The sequence below is a fragment of the Rattus norvegicus genome, chromosome Y, assembly GCF_021556685.1.
Source record: "Rattus norvegicus strain SHRSP/BbbUtx chromosome Y, alternate assembly SHRSP_T2T, whole genome shotgun sequence".
Taxonomy (NCBI): Eukaryota; Metazoa; Chordata; class Mammalia; order Rodentia; family Muridae; genus Rattus; species Rattus norvegicus.
The window spans coordinates 9176708-9191424 of NC_141555.1; positions in this window are offsets into that span (position 1 = coordinate 9176708).

Sequence of the window (14717 nt, forward strand, 5' to 3'; positions counted from 1 at the left end):
ATCCTTCTAATGGCTTACTGCTATCTTTCAGGAGATGAGTGTCAATTGTGTCAATTGCTCTTTGTGGAAGGAAAAGGGCTTGTCTGTCAAATGCTTTGCAATTGCCAAGAACTTTGAGATTCCTGGAGAATGCTTCCTCCTGTTCACCCACATTCTGCTCTCATAGCCTTTGCTATCTACACTTGTTCATATCTACACACCACCATGTATTTCTTTATGGCAAACTTATGTATTCTGTTAATTGGTTACACTGGCTCTGTAATAACCCAAGATATTTAGAGCCTTGTAAGTGAGATCTGAGGAATCTCTCGGGAGTGATGTGCGACACAGATGTTTTTCTTCACACTTTTTGGTACAACTGAGTGCTGCCTAGTGGCAACCATGTCCTTTGACCACTGTATGGCCCAGCTTCACTATGCAAGACCAATGAGTAGTGAGGTATGTGCACATTTGGCAATTGTTTCATGGGGAATAGATTGCCTTGTAGGGTTGGGACAAAACTACTTGAGGCCCAAATATAACCACCCACATGGAGTTGATAAATTCTTTGTCATCTTCCATACCACAGTGACATCCATGCTGAACCTCATCATCTATAGCTTAAGGAACCAAGAAGTCAAAACAGTACTGAGAAGAACTCTGGGTCTGAAGAAAGTTCTGATAATAAATAAGTAATTAAGGATCCCAAAGTGCTCTTTCACAAAGGTGAAAAGTCTGTGAAAGAAAGAAAACAAAACCACTGTGCTCTTTCTGGCTGTCTTGAAACAAACTTTAAAAAAGCATTACTTTGTTTTAGAATGTTCTCTTTATTCACCACCATGCTTAATTGCAAACAATTGTAAAGTATGCTTGCTACTAAATTACTTTAGTAGATTAGTCCAGTACTTAAACGTTTTCTTCGGGCAGAGTTTAAACCACATGCTATGTCTCAGGGGCCTTGAAAATTCTCTGTATCCATTCTCAGCTCTTTGGAAATCTTCCAGAAATTGTTTGAAAATGATATCAGCTCATTATGCTACAATTCCATATTCCTCAGTACATGTAATTTCATTGCATTGTACTGGAACTGCTAAGTAGTTCTCAGGATAGTGAATTGTTAGACTCTGCTTTGTGTACCATTTGTGAGTTCATACTTCAGTTCTGGGCACCCAGGGCCTATGATTTTGGAACAGGAGTAGTCTTTCCTCCACTTTTTGATTTCTAATAGGGTGGTGGAAAAAAATTTCAGCCAGGTGATTCTCAACATTAATATCACAGTTTCAGATAAACACAAACACACACACACACACACACACACACACACACACACACGTACAAACACACACGCACAGGCACACACACACCCACACACAAAGGCACACACACATGTACACACACACAAACACACAGACACACACAAACACACGAAAGCATGCATGCACACATTATACAGGAATTAAAGTGGGTTTACAAGTGACAGAATACAAATATAAAACACAGCTAGTGTCAGATCATTAGATTCAGGTTGCGAATCTTGAGTCTTTATGACTATAATGAAACAAAAATAAAATTCCATTTAAGTGTGCTGAAAATATGGAAGACATTAAAAAAATTACAATGACACTAAAACTACAGTTTTGTCTTAGGCATGAGTCACCCAAACAGAAAGACAGAAATTATATTCTTCTCGGACTCATTGTTCTGAGTCTACTTACATGCAGTAAGGACCATTCAGGTCAAAATGTTAGTAAAAGAATGACCGAGATGCTGAAAACAAATCCTAAAGTTTTGAAGAGACACACATTCTTTCCATAGGCTTTAAGTAATTCTCCTTTAACTTCTATTATTTTAAAAGGAAATAAAAAATAAAAAGACATTAAAATATTTTAACTACAAAAGGAAAATAATTTAAAATAATTTAATTGCTCCATAATTGGTTGTTGTTAAGATGACAGGCATTCTCCTAATGATTAACTGTGATAAGCAAAGCAAGAAACACTTTTTGGTATCTGTGTCTAGTACATATAATCTCAACCTAAAAGAGAAAAACCACTGAGTAAATCCAAATTCAAAAACAATCTAACAAAGTAATTATTTATCTTCAAAGGTGTTGTCACAGAAAATGAAAATAGTAATGAATTATCACAGAACAGAATGACGTAAGATATGTAATAACTAAATGTCAACTGGATTTCTGGATTGAATACGGGCATAGATAGTGTACAGTTCTAGAAACCTTATTGTTATGATTTGGTCAACATACTGTGTTACTTGTAACATTTTTCTTTTCAATTTTCTGACTTATGAGAATTAGTCATTAGATTGATTAAAGTATATAAAATTCAGGAAGTAGGTTACAATACAACACCATACTGTTTCCTATCAATTAAATTTGATTTTCCTGTATAGTTTGACTTCTGCTTTATGTTTTGTGTTTATTTATTTTATTAATTTATTTATGTCTCAAATGCTGTCCTCCTTCCTGTTTTCCCCCACAGAGTCCCCTACATTAAACACCATCCCTTTCTGACATCTTCTTTAAAAAGACAAAACAACAGTAATTATAAGGCATGTTTAGTCGCTGAATAGCTGTTCATTTGGCCACACATTGGAAAATCTACAACATTGATAGTGCACACATCAGGATATAGCTTCAAAAATGATCTTCAAAAATAAAATATTCTCCACTTATCATCTATCATCTATTAGCTTCACAAAAGTGGAAGAATCCAAAAACAAAAATATCCTTGTAATGCACATAGAGAAAATTGATCAACAAGAAGGAAAACAGATAGCAACGTTCCTGGATTCAACAAAAGAGAGCCTAAGTTCCTGTAGTGTATTCTGCATGAGTTTATAGAGTTTATGTGCTAATACCTGGAAATGAACTCCTACAAAAACCAACAACAAACTAACCACAAACTGCAATATTTATAAAAGCCAAACAAATAGGTGGAAAGTATTATTTTCAGCTCAATATGAGAATATTAATGTTTATTAATTTGTATATTAATAAAATTTTAATTTCATTACTGCAAATATTTATTGCAATTTTTTTAAATAAATAGATTTTATGTGACTCATGTGATCATTAACTTTTAGTGGCTTTGATTGCATTTTAGATCAGTGAAGTGATCATCACTCTGAATATTCACAAAAAACAAATTATGTCAACCAGGAACTGCTCTTCTGTTTTTATACATTTTGTTGAACATATGTAAGAGTTTGACGAGATTGTTCACGTGTGCAGCACATGCATGCCTAGTATCCAGGAGGTTGAAGAGGGTGTGAGATTCCGTGATGCTGAAATTACAGCCACTTGTGAGCTGTCACTCGGGAGGTAGGGATCAGCCCAGGGTTCTCTGGAAGAAGAGATAATGCTATTAATCACCGAATCATTTCTTGATCTTCAGCAAACACCATTTTTTGTAAATATAGTGCCTAAGCTATCCTGTCTTCTGCATAGACCACTGTTTTCTTAAATGTGATAATTTAATATTAAATACAAACCCACCTGCTTCTTACCTTCATATATATATATATATATATATATATATATATATATATATATACATATATATATACACACACACACACATATATATATATATACACACACATATATATATATATTCACACATACACACAGACACACACACACAGACACACGCACAACTGCTCTTTACTTCAAGTTTACTTACTTACTTACACACACACACATACACACACACCTGCTTCTTACCTTCAAGTAGACTTAGTTATATTCATAGTTATTTGTTTATTTATTCACTTTACATGCTGCACAGTGAATCCCTCCAGTTCACCCCTTTTGCAATCCTTCCCGCAGTCCTTTCTCCTCTGAGCAGGAGGGGACCCAACAGGTATTTCCTCACCTTGCCTAAGTAGTCTCTGTGATTACATCCTCTGCTACTGAGGCCAGACACAACAGCCTAGATGGATAGGCGTGTAGAGGTAGAGGTCATTTCCCGAAAGAGGCAGAGAGCTGGGGTAAGAGATGCACATGAATCAATGGGTGTTTCCTTAGCTGAGACTCACAGCCTCAGTGATTTGGACCTGAAGAAGCTATCTTCTGTAGCCAGAGAGCAAACCAAATGGAGTGAGAGAGACACTAACTTTTGACCCAAAATTTATTCTGCCCACAAGAAATGAAAGGGCTGTGCATAGAGCAGAGAGTGAGGAATGAGCAACCAATGGTTAATGCAGACTAAGGCCCACCCCATGGATAAGCACCGATCCCTGACACTATTAGTGATACTCTGTTATGCTTGGAGAAAGGAGTTTATCATGGCTTCCTTCTGGGAGACTCCATTAAGCTGCTGACTCAGACAGAAGCAGACATCCACTAGCCAAACCACTGGTGGAGCTTGGGGACTCTGATGGAAGAAGAGAATGAAAAGGATTATGGCCTCAAAGGGCATAGGCACTCCACAGGCTTTGTCTTCATGTGGATACTGAACAACTATAATTGGGCTTCCCCAAAACATGTTGTCTGTAGATGGGACATCTGTGTCTTTAAAAATCATTTCTTTATTTACTCACTTTACATCCCAAAATCGGTGTTCCATCTTCATGGGATGCCAAAACCAATTGTCATTGAAACCCGTAAAAAGACAAAGCTACACATTTCCTACCTATGTCCTGGGGACTCAGGTTCAGTCCACGATCACTCTCTGGTTGGTGGTTCAGTCTTTGACATACGCCAAGAGTCGCTGTGAGTTGACTCTATTGGACTTCCTGAGGAGTCCCTCATTTCATCTGGGCCTCGATTCTTCACAAATTTTTTTTCAAAAGACTCCAAGCTTCAGTTAATGTTTGGTGGTGAATCTTTACACTTGTTTCTCTCAGCTGTTGGGTGGAGTCACTCAGAGGACAGTTATGGCTAAGATACTGTCTGCAAGCACAATAGAGTATCTTTAGTAGTGTCAGAGATTGGTGCTTGTCCATGGGGTAGGTCTCAATCTGCACTAACCATTGGTTGGATGTTCCTTCCATGTCTGCTCTATCTATGTCTCTGAAGGTCTTGAATGCTGTGTTGATTTTAAATTGAAGGTTTTGTGGGTGGATTTTTGTCCTAGTCACATCACTGGGAGTCATGCCTGGTTACAGAAGTGGCAAAGTATCTCCACTGCTAAAGTCATCCCAACAGATACCCTGAAGCCTCGCCTTTCTCAGGTCTCTGGCACTTCCTAGAGATGTGCAACCCACACTTGTGACTTCCATTCTCTTTTCCCTGCTTTCCCTATACCTAATTCCTCCAAAGCCCACTCCCTTTCCTACATCCCCTCCCATTCAGTTTCCTCCCTCCCTACATCCTCCTCAATATTTATTTTACTAAATGCACCTTAAACTCAATATTTAGGAAAAAACACTAAGTAAATATAGGAAATATTTCATAAGTAATTTTGGTTGATGTTTTGGCGAGATATGAACATATTAAATTTTATAGAGGACAAAATTACTACATATCTTGTTAGAAAAGAAACTGTCGGGAGACCTTTAATGACTGCTTCTATTTCCTTAGGAGTTATGGGGTTGTTTAACTGGTTTATCTGTTCCTGATTTAACTTCGATACCTGGTATCTGTCTAGGAAATTGTCCATTTCCTGAAGATTTTCAAATTTTGTTGAATATAGGTTTTTATAGTAAGATCTGAAGATTTTTTGAATTTCCTCTAAATCTGTAGTTATGTCTCCCTTTTCATTTCTGATTTTGTTAATTTGGACGCACTCTCTGTGTCCTCTCGTTAGTCTGGCTAAGGGTTTATCTATCTTGTTGATTTTCTCAAAGAACCAACTTTTGTTTCTGTTGATTCTTTCTATGGTCCTTTTTGTTTCTACTTGGTTGATTTCAGCTCTGAGTTTGATTATTTCCTGCCTTCTACTCCTCCTGGGTGTATTTGCTTCTTTTTGTTCTAGAGCTTTTAGGTGTGCTGTCAAGCTGCTGACATATGCTCTTTCCTGTTTCTTTCTGCAGGCACTCACCGCTATGAGTTTTTCTCTTAGCACAGCTTTCATTGTGTCCCATAAGTTTGAGTATGTTGTATCTTCATTTTCATTAAATTCTAAAAAGTTTTTAATTTCTTTCTTTATTTCTTCCTTGACCAGGTTATCATTGAGTAGATCATTGTTCAATTTCCACGTATATGTGGGCATTCTTCCCTTATTGTTATTGAAGACCAGTTTTAGGCTGTGGTGGTCCGATAGCACGCATGGTATTATTTCTATCTTTCTGTAACTGTTGAGGCCCGTTTTTTGACCAATTATATGGTCAATTTTGGAGAAAGTACCATGAGGAGCTGAGAAGAAGGTATATCCTTTTGCTTTAGGATAGAATGTTCTATAAATATCCGTTAAGTCCATTTGGCTCATGACTTCTCTTAGTCTGTCGACATCACTGTTTAATTTCTGTTTCCATGATCTGTCCAGAGCCCAGGTCCAGACGGGTTTAGTGCAGAATTCTATCAAACCTTCATAGAAGACCTCATACCAATATTATCCAAACTATTCCACAAAATTGAAACAGATGGAGCCCTACCGAATTCCTTCTACGAAGCCACAATTACTCTTATACCTAAACCACACAAAGACACAACAAAGAAAGAGAACTTCAGACCAATTTCCCTTATGAATATCGACGCAAAAATACTCAATAAAATTCAGGCAAACCGAATTCAAGAGCACATCAAAACAATCATCCACCATGATCAAGTAGGCTTCATCCCAGGCATGCAGGGATGGTTTAATATACGGAAAACCATCAACGTGATCCATTATATAAACAAACTGAAAGAACAGAACCACATGATCATTTCATTAGATGCTGAGAAAGCATTTGAAAAAATACAAAACCCCTTCATGATAAAAGTCCTGGAAAGAATAGGAAATCAAGGCCCATACCTAAACATAGTAAAAGCCATATACAACAAACCAGTTGCTAACATTAAACTAAATGTAGAGAAACTTGAAGCAATCCCACTAAAATCAGGGACTAGACAAGGCTGCCCACTCTCTCCCTACTTATTCAATATAGTTCTTGAAGTTCTAGCCAGAGCAATCAGACAACAAAAGGAGATCAAAGGGATACAGATCGGAAAAGAAGAGGTCAAAATATCACTATTTGCAGGTGACCTGATAGTATATTTAAGTGATCCCAAAAGTTCCACCAGAGAACTACTAAAGCTGATAAACAACTTCAGCAAAGTGGCTGGGTATAAAATTAACTCAAATAAATCAGTTGCCTTCCTCTATGCAAAAGAGAAACAAGTCGAGAAAGAAATTAGGGAAACGACACCCTCCATAATAGACCCAAATAATATAAAGTACCTCGGTGTGACTTTAACCAAGCAAGTAAAAGATCTGTACAATAAGAACTTCAAGACACTGAGGAAAGAAATTGAAGAAGACCTCAGAAGATGGAAAGATCTCCCATGCTCATGGATTGGCAGGATTAATATAGTAAAAATGGCCATTTTACCAAAAGCAATCTACAGATTCAATGCAATCCCCATCAAAATACCAATCCAATTCTTCAAAGAGTTAGACAGAACAATTTGCAAATTCATCTGGAATAACAAAAAACCCAGGATAGCTAAAGCTATCCTCAACAATAAAATGACTTCAGGGGGAATCACTATCCCTGAACTCAAGCAGTATTACAGAGCAATAGTGATAAAAACTGCATGGTATTGATACAGAGACAGACAGATAGACCAATGGAATAGAAGTGAAGACCCAGAAATGAACCCACACACCTATGGTCACTTGATTTTTGACAAAGGAGTCAAAACCATCCAATGGAAAAAAGATAGCATTTTCAGCAAATGGTGCTGGTTCAACTGGAGGGCAACATGTAGAAGAATGCAGATCGATCCATGCTTATCACCCTGTACAAAGCTTAAGTCCAAGTGGATCAAGGACCTCCACATCAAACCAGACACACTCAAACTAATAGAAGAAAAACTAGGGAAGCATCTGGAACACATGGGCACTGGAAAAAATTTCCTGAACAAAACTCCAATGGCTTATGCTTTAAGATCAAGAATCGACAAATGGGATCTCATAAAACTGCAAAGCTTCTGGAAGGCAAAGGACACTGTGGTTAGGACAAAACGGCAACCAACAGATTGGGAAAAGATCTTTACCAATCCTACAACAGATAGAGGCCTTTTATCCAAAATATACAAAGAACTCAAGAAGTTAGACCACAGGGAGACAAATAACCCTATTAAAAAATGGGATTCAGAGCTAAACAAAGAATTCACAGCTGAGGAATGCCGAATAGCTGAGAAACACCTAAAGAAATGTTCAACATCTTTAGTCATAAGGGAAATGCAAATCAAAACAACCCTGAGATTTCACCTCACACCAGTGCGATTGGCTAAGATCAAAAACTCAGGTGACAGCAGATGCTGGCGAGGATGTGGAGAAAGAGGAACACTCCTCCATTGTTGGTGGGATTGCAGACTGGTAAAACCATTCTGGAAATCAGTCTGGAGGTTCCTCAGAAAATTGGACATTGAACTGCCTGAGGATCCATCTATACCTCTCTTGGGCATATACCCAAAAGATGCCTCAACATATAAAAGAGACACGTGCTCCACTATGTTCATCGCAGCCTTATTTATAATAGCCAGAAAATGGAAAGAACCCAGATGCCCTTCAACAGAGGAATGGATACAGAAAATGTGGTACATCTACACAATGGAATATTACTCAGCTATCAAAAACAACGTGTTTATGAAATTCGTAGGCAAATGGTTGGAACTGGAAAATATCATCCTGAGTGAGCTAACCCAATCACAGAAAGACATACTTGGTATGCACTAATTGATAAGTGGCTATTAGCCCAAATGCTTGAATTACCCTAGATCCCTAGAACAAGCGAATCTCAAGACGGATGATCAGAATGTGAATGCTTCACTCCTTCTTTAAATGAGGAAAAAGAATACCCTTGGCAGGGAAGGGAGAGTCAAAGATTAAAACAGAGACTGAAGGAACACCCATTCAGAGCCTGCCCCACATGTGGCCCATACATATACAGCCACTCAATTAGACAAGATGGATGAAGCAAAGAAGTGCAGACCGACAGGAGCCGGATGTAGATCGCTCCTGAGAGACACAGCCAGAATACAGCAAATACAGAGGCGAATGCCAGCAGCAAACCACTGAACTGAGAATAGGTCCCCTATTGAAGGAATCAGAGAAAGAACTGGAAGAGCTTGAAGGGGCTCGAGACCCCAACAGTGCAACAATGCCAAGCAACCAGAGCTTCCAGGGACTAAGCAACTACCTAAAGACTATACATGGACTGACCCTGGACTCTGACCCCATAGGTATTAATGAATGTCCTAGTAAGAGCACCAGTGGAAGGGGAAGCCCTGGGTCCTGCTAAGACTGAACCCCCAGTGAACTAGTCTATGGGGGGAGGGCGGCAATGGGGAGAGTGTTGGGAGGGGAACACCCATAAGGAAGGGGAGGAGGGAGGGGGATGTTTGCCCAGAAACCGGGAAAGGGAATAACACTCGAAATGTATATAAGAAATACTCAAGTTAATAAAAAAAAAAAAGAAAGAAAAGAAACTGTCTTCATTACATACAACGTGAAGGAAAACCATTTTTGTATTCTATTAAGTTATACAAGGGAATCTGTTAAAAGTGTTACACACATCACAGAACTTTATCACTTTGAATGTTCACTTTATTGCAAATATTTACACAATGAAAAGTACAAAGGTTTAAACTGATGTAAGTGTACTTTGTTGTAAAGCTAAAGTTTATATATACAGGTTGATGGATTCACAGGGGATTAATAAATCAGGGAGCCTATTACCTTACCTGTCTTCTTTCCTTTATGCCTGATGAAGACTCATCTCATTTGCAGCCCCTGCTGTGAGGGGTGGATCAGAAAATGCCTGAGACTCTACAACCCAGAACATATTGATAGAAAAGATAAAAAACAACATCTCCAAATATTACATGCAGTCAAAATTTTCTTGTAGATCTTGAAACAAAATAAAAAGAACAATCCCACATCCTAGGATATTACCAAATATAGGAAATGGTAGCTGTAGGAAGCATTGTCAGGGGATTTTAAACATCTGCACCTAAGACCAAAACTGCCTCCATGAACATGAAGATTTATTCCTTTGGCAAGAAAGTCAGTCTGTCTCTTGATAGTCGTGTCTTCTGTCTATCACTAGAGCAATGGCTATGCTTTATGAATGTGAACAGATAAACGCATACCAGTTTTCACGTCTTCAAAGAATTTCAGGAAGAACCTGAAAGAGAATATATAATGTTCCAGAGACGAAATAAGGAATTTAAATTAGCTAGCATACATATGTTGGTAAAATTTTCTGCCTACTATTATTTAATAATTTTGATTATTCCTGCTATGAATGAAAAGATGGTTCTGTAATGACTACCAATTCCCAAAGCCTGAAACATTGTGAAAAACTGTCTTATTTCTCACTAACTTGGGTCTTTGGTCACCAACCTTTTCATTGTTCGTCTAAATTCTGTCTCTCAAATAGATCAGAGGACTATGTGAGGGAGTCACTCTCATGTAGAAGACCAAGGAACTTTCTGTACTTGCATGTATTTGCTCTTGGGAACATGAAAATAAAACTTTCAGTTCCAAGAACCAAAACATGGCTGTCCAATGGGACCCATGTGAACCAAAACCCGGCTGCCATCAGTGAACATTAGCACACTGGTAACAGCGCAGACAATAATATAATGGAATTATCCTGGAATAATAATAATAATAATAATAATAATAATAATAATAATAATATATAATGATGATGATTATGACGACAATAATAATATATATTGATGATAATGACAATAATAATAATAATAATAATAATAATAATAATAATAATAATGGAATAATCCCCTCAAGGGATCACAGACTAAGGAAATTAAATATGGAGACCTGTTTTTCAAGGGTAATTGTATCCAGGAAAGCAATTTTCACTAGGACAGACTCCTCATACATGAAAATCAGTCAACCTCTCACGGCTTCACAGAGAGAGTTGAGAACCAGGGTGGTCTTCTCTTAGGACAAGAGAAAGATTTGCAAACCTTCTAAAAAGAAAAGCAATCCAGACAGTCTGTGTGTGAGGATGGTTAGCTTGTGCATGACTAACACACACACACAAACACACACAGACACACATGCACCCACACCCATGCACACAAACACACACAGACACAAACACACATACAAAAAGAGACACACAGAGATACACAGACAGACAGACAGACAAAACAGAGAGACCCACACTCACCGAGAGACACACACATACACACATATACACACTCACATACACATCTCTGATGTATGCTTCCTAGAGTGTCCAGGTGCAAAAGTGTGAAGAGGCTCCAGGAACTAGTCAGTCAACAGAATTTTGGTCTTCCTGCAAGTTAGTTGGGTGTTGCTCAAAGGTATTCAGTGTCACAACTCTGTTAGAAGGTATTCAGGGACGCGCTGTGTGCATATATTTTATTCAGGTTGAACAAGGGCTACACAAACCTTGGAGAGCGGGAAGGGGATTTCGGGTGCATTTACATCGATGGAGGCTTAAGGTACCAGGAAGGCCTCATTTGCTTGAGCTTTTATAATCTCTGTCCCAGCATCGGTCTGTTGTTCAGAGATCTCCATTTGACCTCCTCAGAAACCGACTCTACTGAATGTGCCCCATCCCCAACCCTGAGGCCCCCCCTTGCTTGATTTCAAAGGATTGAAGGTTCGGACTCTGCGTTCTCAATCAGATTAAATTTTCCGGAGTTTGCCCTTTAGATTCCATGAATTAATCAGTGCCTCCATCGAGTTTCTGCATTAACCCGTATGTCTCCTAATTCTGTCCCGTTCTCTCTGCACCGCGCTATCCCTCCATCTTCCCCACAGACCCTCTTCTCCTGTCCTCAGTCGTCCGCACTCACCCACAGAATCTGTTCCAGTTTTCCTTTCAGAGAGGTTGATGCTTTCCCCCACACTGGCCTTCTCCTTTCCTGTGTCCTCTCTGCATTTGTAGATTGTAGATAGAATAAGATTTATCTCACAGCTGATACCAAGCATAGGTAAACGCCCGCAATGTTTGTGTCTCTAGGTCTCAGTTCACTCTCGCGGTTTTTTTTTTCTCCTAATTTCATCTATTTTCCCTGAAGCTTCATGATATCATGCCCCCATCCCTATGATATCATTCCCCCACCCCCATGAAGTCATGCACCACCCCCACAATGTCATGCCGCACCCCCATGATGCCACACCCCCGTCCCCGTGATGTCATGCCAGAGGGGAAAGTTGGTACTGGAGGTGTGACTGTGGGTTTAGGTAGAGAGGCAGAAGAGGGTAAGAGGGGAAGGGAGAGGACTGAAGAAAAATAGGAGGAAGTAATGATTGAAAGAATCCATACGGCCTGGAGAACACATATGTATCAAGGGGTTTTATGGTTGGGGAATACATTATGATAGCGTTTGATCTGCCCAATACACATTTATAGATTATAATTATAATAACCAGATTGTGTGTTTTCTTTATGGGCTCATTGGGATCAGAAATTCCAACAAGCTTTCCTCAACAGTATTTCTGGATCAAATTTTCTGTTAATAGAGATCTCGCCTTGTAGGGGCTCTAACCATTGCTCCATAGTCCAGTAGACACAGTTGTTTCTTCCTCAGTCATGTCTCTTGTATTTTCTATGGATATCTGCGTTTTCAGTGACCCAGGCCCAGTGTTCCTTTTCCTCGAGGTCTTCAATGATCTCACCCAGAGGACTTTCAGTTTTCTCAACTCGTTCCATCTAGTTGACCTCAGCTTCACAATGTCCTATTTTTTCATAGCTGCATAGTTTTCCACTTCAAATATTTCCTGATAACAGTGAACTGTCGCGAGCAGGCTAAAATTTCCCAAGAAAACATAAATAATTCAGTCTCTAAATCTAGATCTCCTCATCCCATGATGCTTGGGCTGACTGAATGGCGTGGCATGAGCAGTGTGTTCTTACAGACGTCAAAGCCATTTCCTTCTCCAGTAATGGATGCCATCCCTCTGTCAGAGATTTTTACCCTGGTTATTTTCGGTGACTTATGTGATTTAGAAATTGTGACACCATATGCATGCTAGAAAGCCAGAAATGTTTCAGGTTGACCCTGCTTCCACAGCCAATGATGTCACATGTGCCAATTGGGCAACCATGTCACACCCAAACAGCAAGATGTCTCCTTTGACTCCACGCAAGACTGGAAGATTGCCTTTTGTCCTGTGTGCACCTTGGCAACCATATCACACCTGACTGCGAGATAGCAACTTTGTGTCTTAACCCAAAATAAGATGCCCTCTTTGATTGTCTTAATCCTACCTGTCCATGAGCATGGGAGGTCTTTCTGTCTTCTGCTACCTTCCTCAGTTTCTCTCTACAGAGACTTGGAGTTCACACCAGACATGTTTCTGATGTGCTAGGTTAGAATTATTTTATATTTCATAATATATATATATATGCATATATATATATGCAAATTTTGAATGGCATTGCTTCCATAATTTCTTCTCAACCTCTCTGTCATTTGCATGACAGATTATTTTCATTTAATTTTTCATCTGTCCACTTGGTTGAAGGTGTTTTTCATATGTAGGTCATTTCTGGTAAAACTTTGGAATCACATGTGTTCACTATTATATGATGTGTGAATGGCGATACACTGAGTTCTCCTTTTTCGATATCATCCCCTCGACTTCCTTTAATTGTCTTATTGCTCTAGCTGGGAATTTAAGGACTTTACTGAAAGTATGCTGCGAGATGAGCAGTCTGTTCTCATTCTCCAATTTAGTCGAATTGCCTTTTGCTTCCCCCCCTTATTTTGATATTAACGGTTGACCTGCTATATTGCATTTTGTATAATTTTTTTTGATTTATTTTAGTATTTTATTGCATTAGGTATGTGCCTGACATCCCTGGTCTCCCTGAGACCATAAATAGAGAAGGACGATGGATTCTGTCAAAGGGTTTTTCAGCATCTGAAGAGACAGTCTTGCATTTTTTTCCTTGTTTCTTCAATTCAGCTCCTTCACACCATTGTGTAATAGTGGATATTAATAATTAATATTAAATATATTAATAAATACTATATTAATTTTGACATATTAATGTAATATATCAGTTACAATATTATATCACTATGTATTAATTTAATATAGTAACATAATATATTAATATTAATTATATTTACCACTTTAATATAATTTAATCTATAAATACAATATGTTAATATTAATATAATATAATATTTTTTATAAATTATAAGGTTATGATACAACAATTTAATGTGTTACTTTACTAAAATATATATGTACATATTTATATATATATATATATATATATATATATATATATATATATATATACATGTCATGATAAGCAACTACCACAAAGTTAAATCCAAGGGGAGCTCCCACATTAATGTGAAATGCTGAGGGCAGAATATTTTTTTTTCAGTTCAGTTTGTTAATATGGTGGATCACTTTGATGGGTTTTCATAGATTGATCCAGTCCTGCATCCTCAGGAGAAAGCCTAGTAGATGGCGCTGGATGGCGGATTGATATGACCTTGGATTTTGTTTTGGAGCATTTTACCTAGTATTTTTTCCACCAATGTTCGTAAGGGAAATTCGTCTGAAATTCTTTCTTTGTTGAATTGTTTTGCGATTTCGGTG